We start from the raw sequence: 8,781 nt of genomic DNA, 5'->3' as shown, positions 1-8,781 counted from the left end.
GATTTTCTACGGACGGACATGATTATGGTGGGTGCGTTTTTAGTGATTATAGACCATAATTTACTTGGATGTAGTCTTTATCCTAAAATTGTTTCGCAAGTTCGTTTGCATTAATTTTTACTATAATTTATAGTAAAAATGAGTGCAAACGAACTTCCGAAACAATTTAAAGATACAGACGTTTACTAAACTAAACTATATAAGCTACTGTACTCGTTAAAAATTTGGAAGATGTATTTGATTTCTTTTGGGAAAAATTGCCGCCCCCTAAAATTGGCCGCCCTAAGCAATTGCTTAGTGTGCCTAATGGGAAATCCATCACTGGATTACTATACATACAGTAATATTATTTGACATTATTTAGAATTTTATTCCTATTATTTTTGAAAAAGTACGAATAATTTCGCTTCCCCGCCTGGTCGTTTTGAAGCGATTCTAAGCGAACCGACTTGGACGAGTTGCTTCGCGAACCAACACAAAGGGATTTCTCACGCTGGTTTTGAAAACTAGTTACTTAATATGAAGCGATTTTAGGGGTAAGTGTGAACCTGGCTTAGGAGAGAACGAAAGGGGTCATGGGTTCGGGGCGAGATCTTCAAAGAAGATGGAGACTCGACAATCCCATGATGGAGGGTACGGAGAGAGAGAAGGGGAACACTCACTTGTCAGTGATTCAGGATACCTTTGGCCACAAGGTCACTTTTGAAAAACCATGGACGAAACTTCTTCTAACTTAACTTATCATTTAAAACTAATAACTATACTAGAAATCAATGTTACATCATCCGCGAAGTTTCCTTGACTAGTCATTAGATGGCGCTACTTTTAACTAAAACTTACACAGCGGGTTTAAGCACTGAACCGAAAACTTTCACAAAACTGAAAATTTATAAACGATTGCTTCTAAAATTTTCTTTGATAGATCTTTTAATCACATTTGCAAAATAATTCGACGATTTACGTTGTTTTCTGATAAGGTAATTAGCATAGGCGTGCGCACGATAGGGCCAGGGTGGGCCATGGCCTTACCTGAAAACTGAAAAGGCGCAAAAAAACAGGGAAAAAAGGGTGCAAAATTTCCTAAAATCCACCAAAATAAGATTCTAAACTAGAACAAGAGATAATCGATAAAAAGATAAGAATGTGAAATATAAGTAGCAAAGTATAGTTATCGGTAACATGCTAAAAGAAATAATTGTTATTTGGTGATATTCTAGATTCACTAGAGATTTCTATCTCTCAGGCGTTTTCGGACACGTATTTTATATTTTAATAAACTGTTTGTGAAAAAGGCGACTGACGGACTCTCTCGCGAAATTAGTCGTTTGGAGATAGGATACGTTTTTATCGGACTCTGTAGCAGTGTTGGAAATAAGGCGGTGGCGTCGGTCAAAGACCAGTTTATTTCGGGCTATGACCAATAATTAAATAGAATCTAGGGGGTTCACTGGTCATAAGGGCCAGTTTATTTTTAATTAAATGTATAATTCTATACCGAATTATGAAGTGATATAGGAGCTGAAAATAAGCGAGATACGTGCTTTTGCGCGAAATGCGTTGTGAATATCAAAGATACGTTTAAATGTTTTCTCGATTTAAAAAAAGAAATCCAATTGCAACCTATTAATGTTTTTAATGTTATATACGTAAATTGGGGTATAGAATTTAATATTTCAATTTTTACAAAACCACGTATCTCAAGTTACGTGGTTTTGTTTTAACGGTGGCGAAATGCGAAACATTTAGATCAATCATTAAGAATATGTTTAAGAAAACAAGCATAGAAGACATTGCAATTTCTTTTTGACTTTCAGAAACAAAAAGAAGGTCAAAAAGGAGTAAAACTGTTTTTATGCGAAGAACAAGAAGATGATGAAATATTTTTTAAAGTTCCTTAAGAAATGTGATAAATATCAAAGCTCTTTGGCTTGTGAAAAATAAAACTCATTATAGTTCCTAATCACTATTAACAATTTACTTTCAAAGGTAAAATAAAAGGGGGGAGAGAGAGGTGGGTCAAAAAAGGGTGGTCATGACCAATTTATTTATTTTTAAGTAGGGGGTATAGTGGTCACAATGACCAGTACCTTTAAAAAGCTTATTTCCAACACTGCTCTGTAGCCACCATTGAGTTGGGAATATTAATTTAGAGGTCCAATCAAAACGTCGGATTTCAGTATTTCGCGAAACAAGTTATTAAAAATAAGAATACTGCCGTCTGCTCCCAAATGACGAGCAAACTTTATTATTCTACACGTGGCGCCGTCTATCTCTCAATGGTTCGTTCAAATAAGACGCGTTTTCCGGCAAAAATATTTTTTTTTTTTCAAAAATAATGGATGGAGCCACGGGTCATATGATAACGTTGTCTCGTCATTTTAGAGCAGGCGGCACTTTTTTCGCGGGGAGCAGATTTGATTGGATCTCTAGATTAATATTCCTAACTCAATGGTGTAGTCGGTGTAGTATCGCAGGGCTGCTGGTTGTAGTCGGTGTGGTGTCGCGCTGTTGAGGATTTTCCGGTTTCTTAGAAAATAAAAGACGTAACTTCTTGTAAGTTGTAATTATTTTTTTTTACTCTAAAAATGATTTAGGCCTTTTTTTCCGTCGAATCGTCCAACGTAAAACCAAATAGCGTATATGCCTACAGGAACTAGAGATAAAATGACGCAGATGGCATGCAGTAGAATTCGCGATGACTAAAATATTTAAGCTTCAGTGACTAAATAAGCGACGGGCCGGCCGTTGATTTCGTTTTTTAGATATTAAACTGGGAAGTTTGCGACGGATTGTTGCGTTTTTAGTAAGACTGAGCCGTTTGAGGAAACTGTAACCAAAACTGCGGCATTTTCGGTAGTACCTAGGGCTGAAGACTGTAGTCGGTGTAGTGTAACGCTGTTGGGGAGTTTTCCGAGTTTTTTAAAGAAAATTAAAGACGTTATGTTTTGTAAGTTGTAATTAAATTCAATTCTGGCCCCTCCTGAAAAATCCAGAAATGACGTCCCTGACTGTAGTCCAATGGGATTTTTACTATTGCTGTAGAGTCGTTTAATCACTTTTCTTCTTCGTGTACCCTGCTTTATCAGAAAAAGGTGCAAAATTACTCGCGTTTCTTGCTCCCCACCCGTAACGTTTTACTCCCACATGTTGGGAGAGAAGGGGCAATGAAGTGGGGTCTGATCCTGGTAGATTCAAAACTTAGCGCCCCCTCTCCACACTGGCAACGCCAAGGATTATCCTTGAAGCTAATTTTTTCCTCTAGATGGAAACAGCTAGCGATTAACCAGGATGCAGCCCCCATTTTTCAACCCAAACCATCCACCCGTTGGGGGTGACTACTTTCACGAGCCAGGTAGTAGCTTGTCTCGCAATTTTGCATCCTACTCTATATTATCCTTGGTCGAACCTTCTTCGAATTGCTTCGCGACGAGTGGGTAGAAATAAATATGTTAAATCGAAAACGTAAATTGGGCAACGATTTTAAAAAGGGAACGTCTAACAAGTTGGCAAGCCAAAATATACCTCTCCTCGGAAGAGTTTTTAATTTTCAGTGAAGCGTAACTGTATCCGTGGTTCGGCGGTAGAACGCTCACCTGTCGTGCAAGAGGGCACGGGTTCGAATCCCGGCCGATTAAAAAATTATACTACACCCAATGACAAAAAGAGGGTGCTTTTGGAAAAACCTTTTCCCTGATTCTAAGAAACTGCGTACGCAGTGATTACCCTTTGCCCCGAAAATGCGAACGCGTTCGCAGGCCTGACAGACAGACCCACAGACAGACACGGTGGTTGTATAACCCCTCCTAGGGTACAAAGTCCCCTCGGAGAGGTAAAACGGCTAAAGGTAGAAAGCTAGTAATAAATCAAACACGAAAACTAGATACCTGGGTTAAAAGGGATAAAATAAAAGGTTTGACGGTTTTTTTTATATAGTAAAAATGTGATATTATGGGATTATGAAAATGAAATTTTAAAAAGTAGAACATGTTTTTGTTAAAGCAACACGCGGCAATGTAATTTCGTAAACTATGTTGTTTTTTAGTCTAGTTTAAAATAAAAAATAATATTGTTTCGTCACATATTCTACTATACTCTAAAAATACCAATTTCTAGCCACATCTATTGAGAAAGAAAGGAACTACACAGGAACGCCGTGGTATTTAATAAGTTTCACAAAAACATTATAGAGGGCGCAAGAGCTTTAAAGGGCGTAAAAAATAAACTGGCCCGACCTGATTTAAATGCCTGCGCACGCCTATGGTAATTAGATTTTATTCCACTTCATTATCATGACATTTTTCAAATATTTTTTAAAACACAATATCGCTTTATAATAACAAAATACCAGTATTCGGCAAAAAAACGTATAATATTATAAAATAAATAAATTTCATTATCTGATTTAATGGATAATTAATTGATCATTTCTTCATCTGTGGTGCTGTCGTCTGTGTTGTCACTTGAATTGCCATTAATGAAAGGTTTGACAACTTGATCAATCATACCATCAAGTTCCCAAAATTTTTCCTCTATGATATTTTCAACATGATTGACACATGCAGCCCATCTTTCTGGTGTTACGAGAATAACTCCTTCTTCAAATAGTTTCTTCACATCTGTCAACTTAAATGTTGTGTTATTGGCAGCGACATACCCCTTTACTTGGCTCCACACAAGTTCTATAGGATTTAGTTCACAATGGTAAGGTGGCAACCTCAATATGGTGTGTCCCTCTTTTTCTCCAAGTTTGTCAATTTTATAACCACTGTACTGATTCTTTATAGGTTCAACTAAAGCCAACAATTCCCTTATAATCATATCCGGCCGCCACTGTACACCTGCACAGACAAATTTAAATAAATCATGAGACTACTGCCCATTTTTTTTAACAAGTTGCCTTTTGAGGTTAGCCACGCTTGTATTTCTGCTTTTCGAGTGTACTTATTTGGCACATTTTCTTCCTTAACTGTATGGTAAGGCGCATTGTCGATTACAATGACGCTGTTTTTAGGTAGATTTGGTAAAACCTTCTCGGTAAACCATTTGAAGTAGTAAGGCCCATTCATTTCAGCATGGTAATCGCCGTCTCCCTTTTTAGCGATAAAAATATCTAGAGCTCCTGGTACGAAACCGTCTTCGTTCCCTGTTGAAAGAACCGCAGATAAGTTTAAGAACGTCGATGAAGTAAATGATTTAGGTCACAGACCAATATGTGTTACCACAATACGCCCTCCTTTTCCAGAGGGTGCCTTGTTACCGGTAGATAATCCAGACAGAAACGCTTGTTGACTTGATTGGATACTTGTGTCGTGAAAAATTGTCCCTTTTGTGTGACCAGCGTTAGTCCTACGCATTGTAACCCGGCCACCTGATTTAATGGCTTCAAAAAGTCGCTAGATGACTTAGGCCAAAGGTGGTGCCAAGGGTATTAGCCTAGCTGATTATCATGTCTCATCTGTGTAGAAAATATTTCTACCCTCTGATCGGTATTTACGTATGGCCCTAAGGAACGTTCGTCTCCAAATCCTTATGTCATTTCTCTCAAGAAGGGCAGAATCTCTTTCTCTTTTTGTACTTGAAACCCAAGTCATGGCCAACTTCGCGCGCTCACTACGCTCGCATCAGGCGGCCTACCCAAAGAATTTCAAATCCATGTATTGGCGCGAAATAAAAGTTTGGTTTTTAGTGTCTTCGACGGCCGTCGGGAGCGCTACTTCCGGACCTTAAAGTCGGCTCCTTTTACGATATAAATAACATGGTTTTCTATGGCGCGAAACTTGACCATAATGAGTACATAGTACTGGAAATTATTTAAATATCAGAAAATTGTATTTATTTTATACTTAGGTTATAACTTAAAAGTTCAATTTCCATAAATAACCCCTCAAATACTTCATAACTTTGGTAATTTTTAAATAGTTTGTATGAATAGTTAAGCCTTGTTGGATTTTAGATTTGTGGTCTTTTAAAACAATTTTCGCGGCGGGAAATTCGAACACTTGATAATTACTTAATGCTGAGTGATATCAGATTTATGTAAAAAGATATTTATTTCATTTTTCAATTATTATTTAAAGTTGTTACATATCAATAATTTTTGTATAAATGTAAATAAACACCTGGAGTTTCTTTCCACGAGTTTCCTTCTGATGGGGCGTTGAGAGGCATGTGGCTAGAAAATATCTCTCGAGATAATTTTCAAATAAATGACAGATCAGAATTGAGCGTTGTATGTAGTTTATATTTTTGTGAAACAGATTACCATAAAGGTCTTAAATTACGAACGCTGGAAATAGTATTCCCACAGTGGCAGTCATATTGCTAGTAGGCCAAACAGGCAAACCCTTATGTTATTAGGCCTAACTTCCAAGGGCGCGGGTGGTGGCACTAGTGTGGGAGTTGGTATAAAAGGAGGTAGCAGAGAGAGAGATAGGGCTTTTAAGAGCATAGAGGCAGAACTGTAGAGTCAGTGGTTAGTAGCAGTCAGAAACTAGTATGGGAGTGGTTAACTCCCAGCTAGCCTGCTAGTCAGTTGTAGTTTTCCCCCAGTGGCTGCCAGGTTGCATTCTCTTCCCTTGGTGGGAATATCTAAGAAATATTAGAATCTTATTATAATAGGATATTTATTTTATAGTTCGCTCTAAGGCCTCCGAAGGCACGTTACCCAACCTTCTAGAGTAGAGTGGCTATACAGTATCCAACTTATATGAAATGCGTTGAGTACAGAGCCTGATACGCAACGAACCACTTTAAAATTGGCAAGTTTGGCTTACGTAGCTGGTTTTGTGGTACAGAAAATGGAGCAAGCTGAATTTTGTAGCTTGTGTCTCGAGTGCATTTCCGGACCCTTCTCTAATTCACCACTTTTAGACTTTATTAAAACATCCGACAGAGGAGGTATAAGTTACCCAAATAAGGATTTTGTAATGGTTCATTGAGGCAGCACTTCCTTATTTACGAGAATCAGCAAGAATTAGCGAAAATATTGAAGCTCCCGTGTTGCCGAAACTTACCAGGTGTCCAATTTTGCATTGCAATTTTAATGTCCCTCATGCCTCGATATCTGCCAAATTTATCTGTGACAAAATAATACCACCCGTAGTTGATAACATAACTAGGACAATTTGATTTGAGAAAGTAAAGGAACTAGTTTACAAACCTCAATCGAGAAAACTTCTGAAAATGTAAAGGTCTTTCATCTTCATTGTGGATTTTCATATTTTGATCACCATACACCAGTGATATTTCATTGTTTTCCAGGATTCTTTCATATCTACCATTCATAATTACCAGTTTTCATTCATATCTACCAGTGTTCATTCATATCTACGAGTATTCATATAATCATATTTACCAGTGTTCATTCATATCTACGAGTATTCATATAATCATATTTACCAGTGTTCATTCATATCTACGAGGATTCATATAATCATATTTACCAGTGTTCATTCATATCTACGACTATTCATATAATCATATTTACCAGTGTTCATTCATATCTACGAGTATTCATATAATCATATTTACCAGCGTTCATTCTATTCTACCAGTATTCATACTTTTTTATCAATGTTCATTCATGTTTTCGTTCATTATCACTATTATTCCAACTATATATGTCTCTAAAATTTAATGAAAAAATGCAATTATTAACTTTTATGTCAAACAAATTATTTCATAAAAATATTAAAAGTATTTTTATGCTCATTACACTAAAATTTTAGTTATCTACTTGCCATCAAATAGTTTAAAATCCAAACCAAAACGTTTGATGAAAAATTCCACATGTCGGTTTGTTTACATTCCATTCTAAACACGTGATTTTCACTGGCGCCTGAGCGGTGGCACTTTTGGAAATAGTCGATCTCGGCGGGAAAAATAAATTAGAAAATTTTGAAAAGAGTTGTAAATCATGGAAAAAAGTTTACTCTACCTCTGACATCGACGATATATCGAATAGTTTTCAATAAATTCCTTAAAGTAACGAAAAACCATAATCGTTCCATTCGATTCTATGCTAATAGTTAGGTCCGGAGGTGGCTCCAGCGCCTCCGTAGCGGCAAAGAACGAATTTCGCTATTTTTGATCTTTTGGGTAGGCCGCCTGGTGCGAGCGTAGTGAGCGGGCGAAGTTGGCCATGCCCAAGTAAAGCCTTCGTAAAGTTGAAGCACTCATTGAGGGTAAATCCGGATCATCGTTAATGACCTTCGATTAATAAGGGTATCTTTCAGTAACACAGACGTCCTAGAAACAAAATAATGACGGAAGTAGTTTACATCTGCCCCAATACTAGTTTTGGGTGACTTAGGGTACGCGACGATTGGATTAATAGTTGTAGACTAAACTAAGGCTTGTTTCAATAGAAAACAGGGTATTTAAATACGGAGCAGCTACAAAAGAGCGAGAAATGGCTTGTTTCAATAGAAAACAGAGTAATTAAATACGGAATAACAACAAAAGAAACAAATTTTTTAATTCAATTAAAACCAGGGAATGTGCATTCGGAGAAGCTACAAAGGGCCAATGATGGCTGGTTTCAATGGAAAACAAGGTAATTAATTACGAATCCGCTACAAAGAACCAGAAATTGCTAACCTAACCTAAACCTAACCTAACCCTAACCTAACAAGCATTGAAACAAGCCATTTCTCGCTCTTTTGTAGCTGCTACGTATATAATCAATATTAACATCAATATTCTAGTCTACAACTATTAATACAATCCTCGCGTACCCTACGTAACCCAAAACTAGTATTGGGGCAGATGTAAACTACAGTC

General features: G+C 37.1%; 1 long non-coding RNA gene and 1 pseudogene across 1 annotated transcript; both read right to left on the bottom strand.

Moving 5' to 3' along the window:
- Nucleotides 1-4,413: 4,413 nt before the first annotated feature.
- On the bottom strand, nucleotides 4,414-6,168 carry LOC149951413 (uncharacterized; annotated as a pseudogene).
- Nucleotides 6,169-6,282: 114 nt separating this feature from the next.
- On the bottom strand, nucleotides 6,283-7,478 carry LOC149951412 (uncharacterized). Its single transcript, XR_016479849.1, has 6 exons — nucleotides 7,399-7,478; nucleotides 7,160-7,326; nucleotides 7,014-7,076; nucleotides 6,909-6,949; nucleotides 6,670-6,852; nucleotides 6,283-6,588 (listed from the first exon to the last, which is right to left on the bottom strand). It is a non-coding gene; the product is annotated as an uncharacterized LOC149951412 (long non-coding RNA).
- Nucleotides 7,479-8,781: the final 1,303 nt, after the last annotated feature.

The sequence above is a fragment of the Leiobunum rupestre genome, chromosome 3 (genome assembly GCF_980474605.1).
Source record: "Leiobunum rupestre chromosome 3, qqLeiRupe1.1.hap1, whole genome shotgun sequence".
Classification (NCBI taxonomy): domain Eukaryota; kingdom Metazoa; phylum Arthropoda; class Arachnida; order Opiliones; family Sclerosomatidae; genus Leiobunum; species Leiobunum rupestre.
The sequence above is the reverse complement of the archived record's forward strand: the minus strand, read 5'-3'. Positions and strand labels throughout refer to the sequence as shown.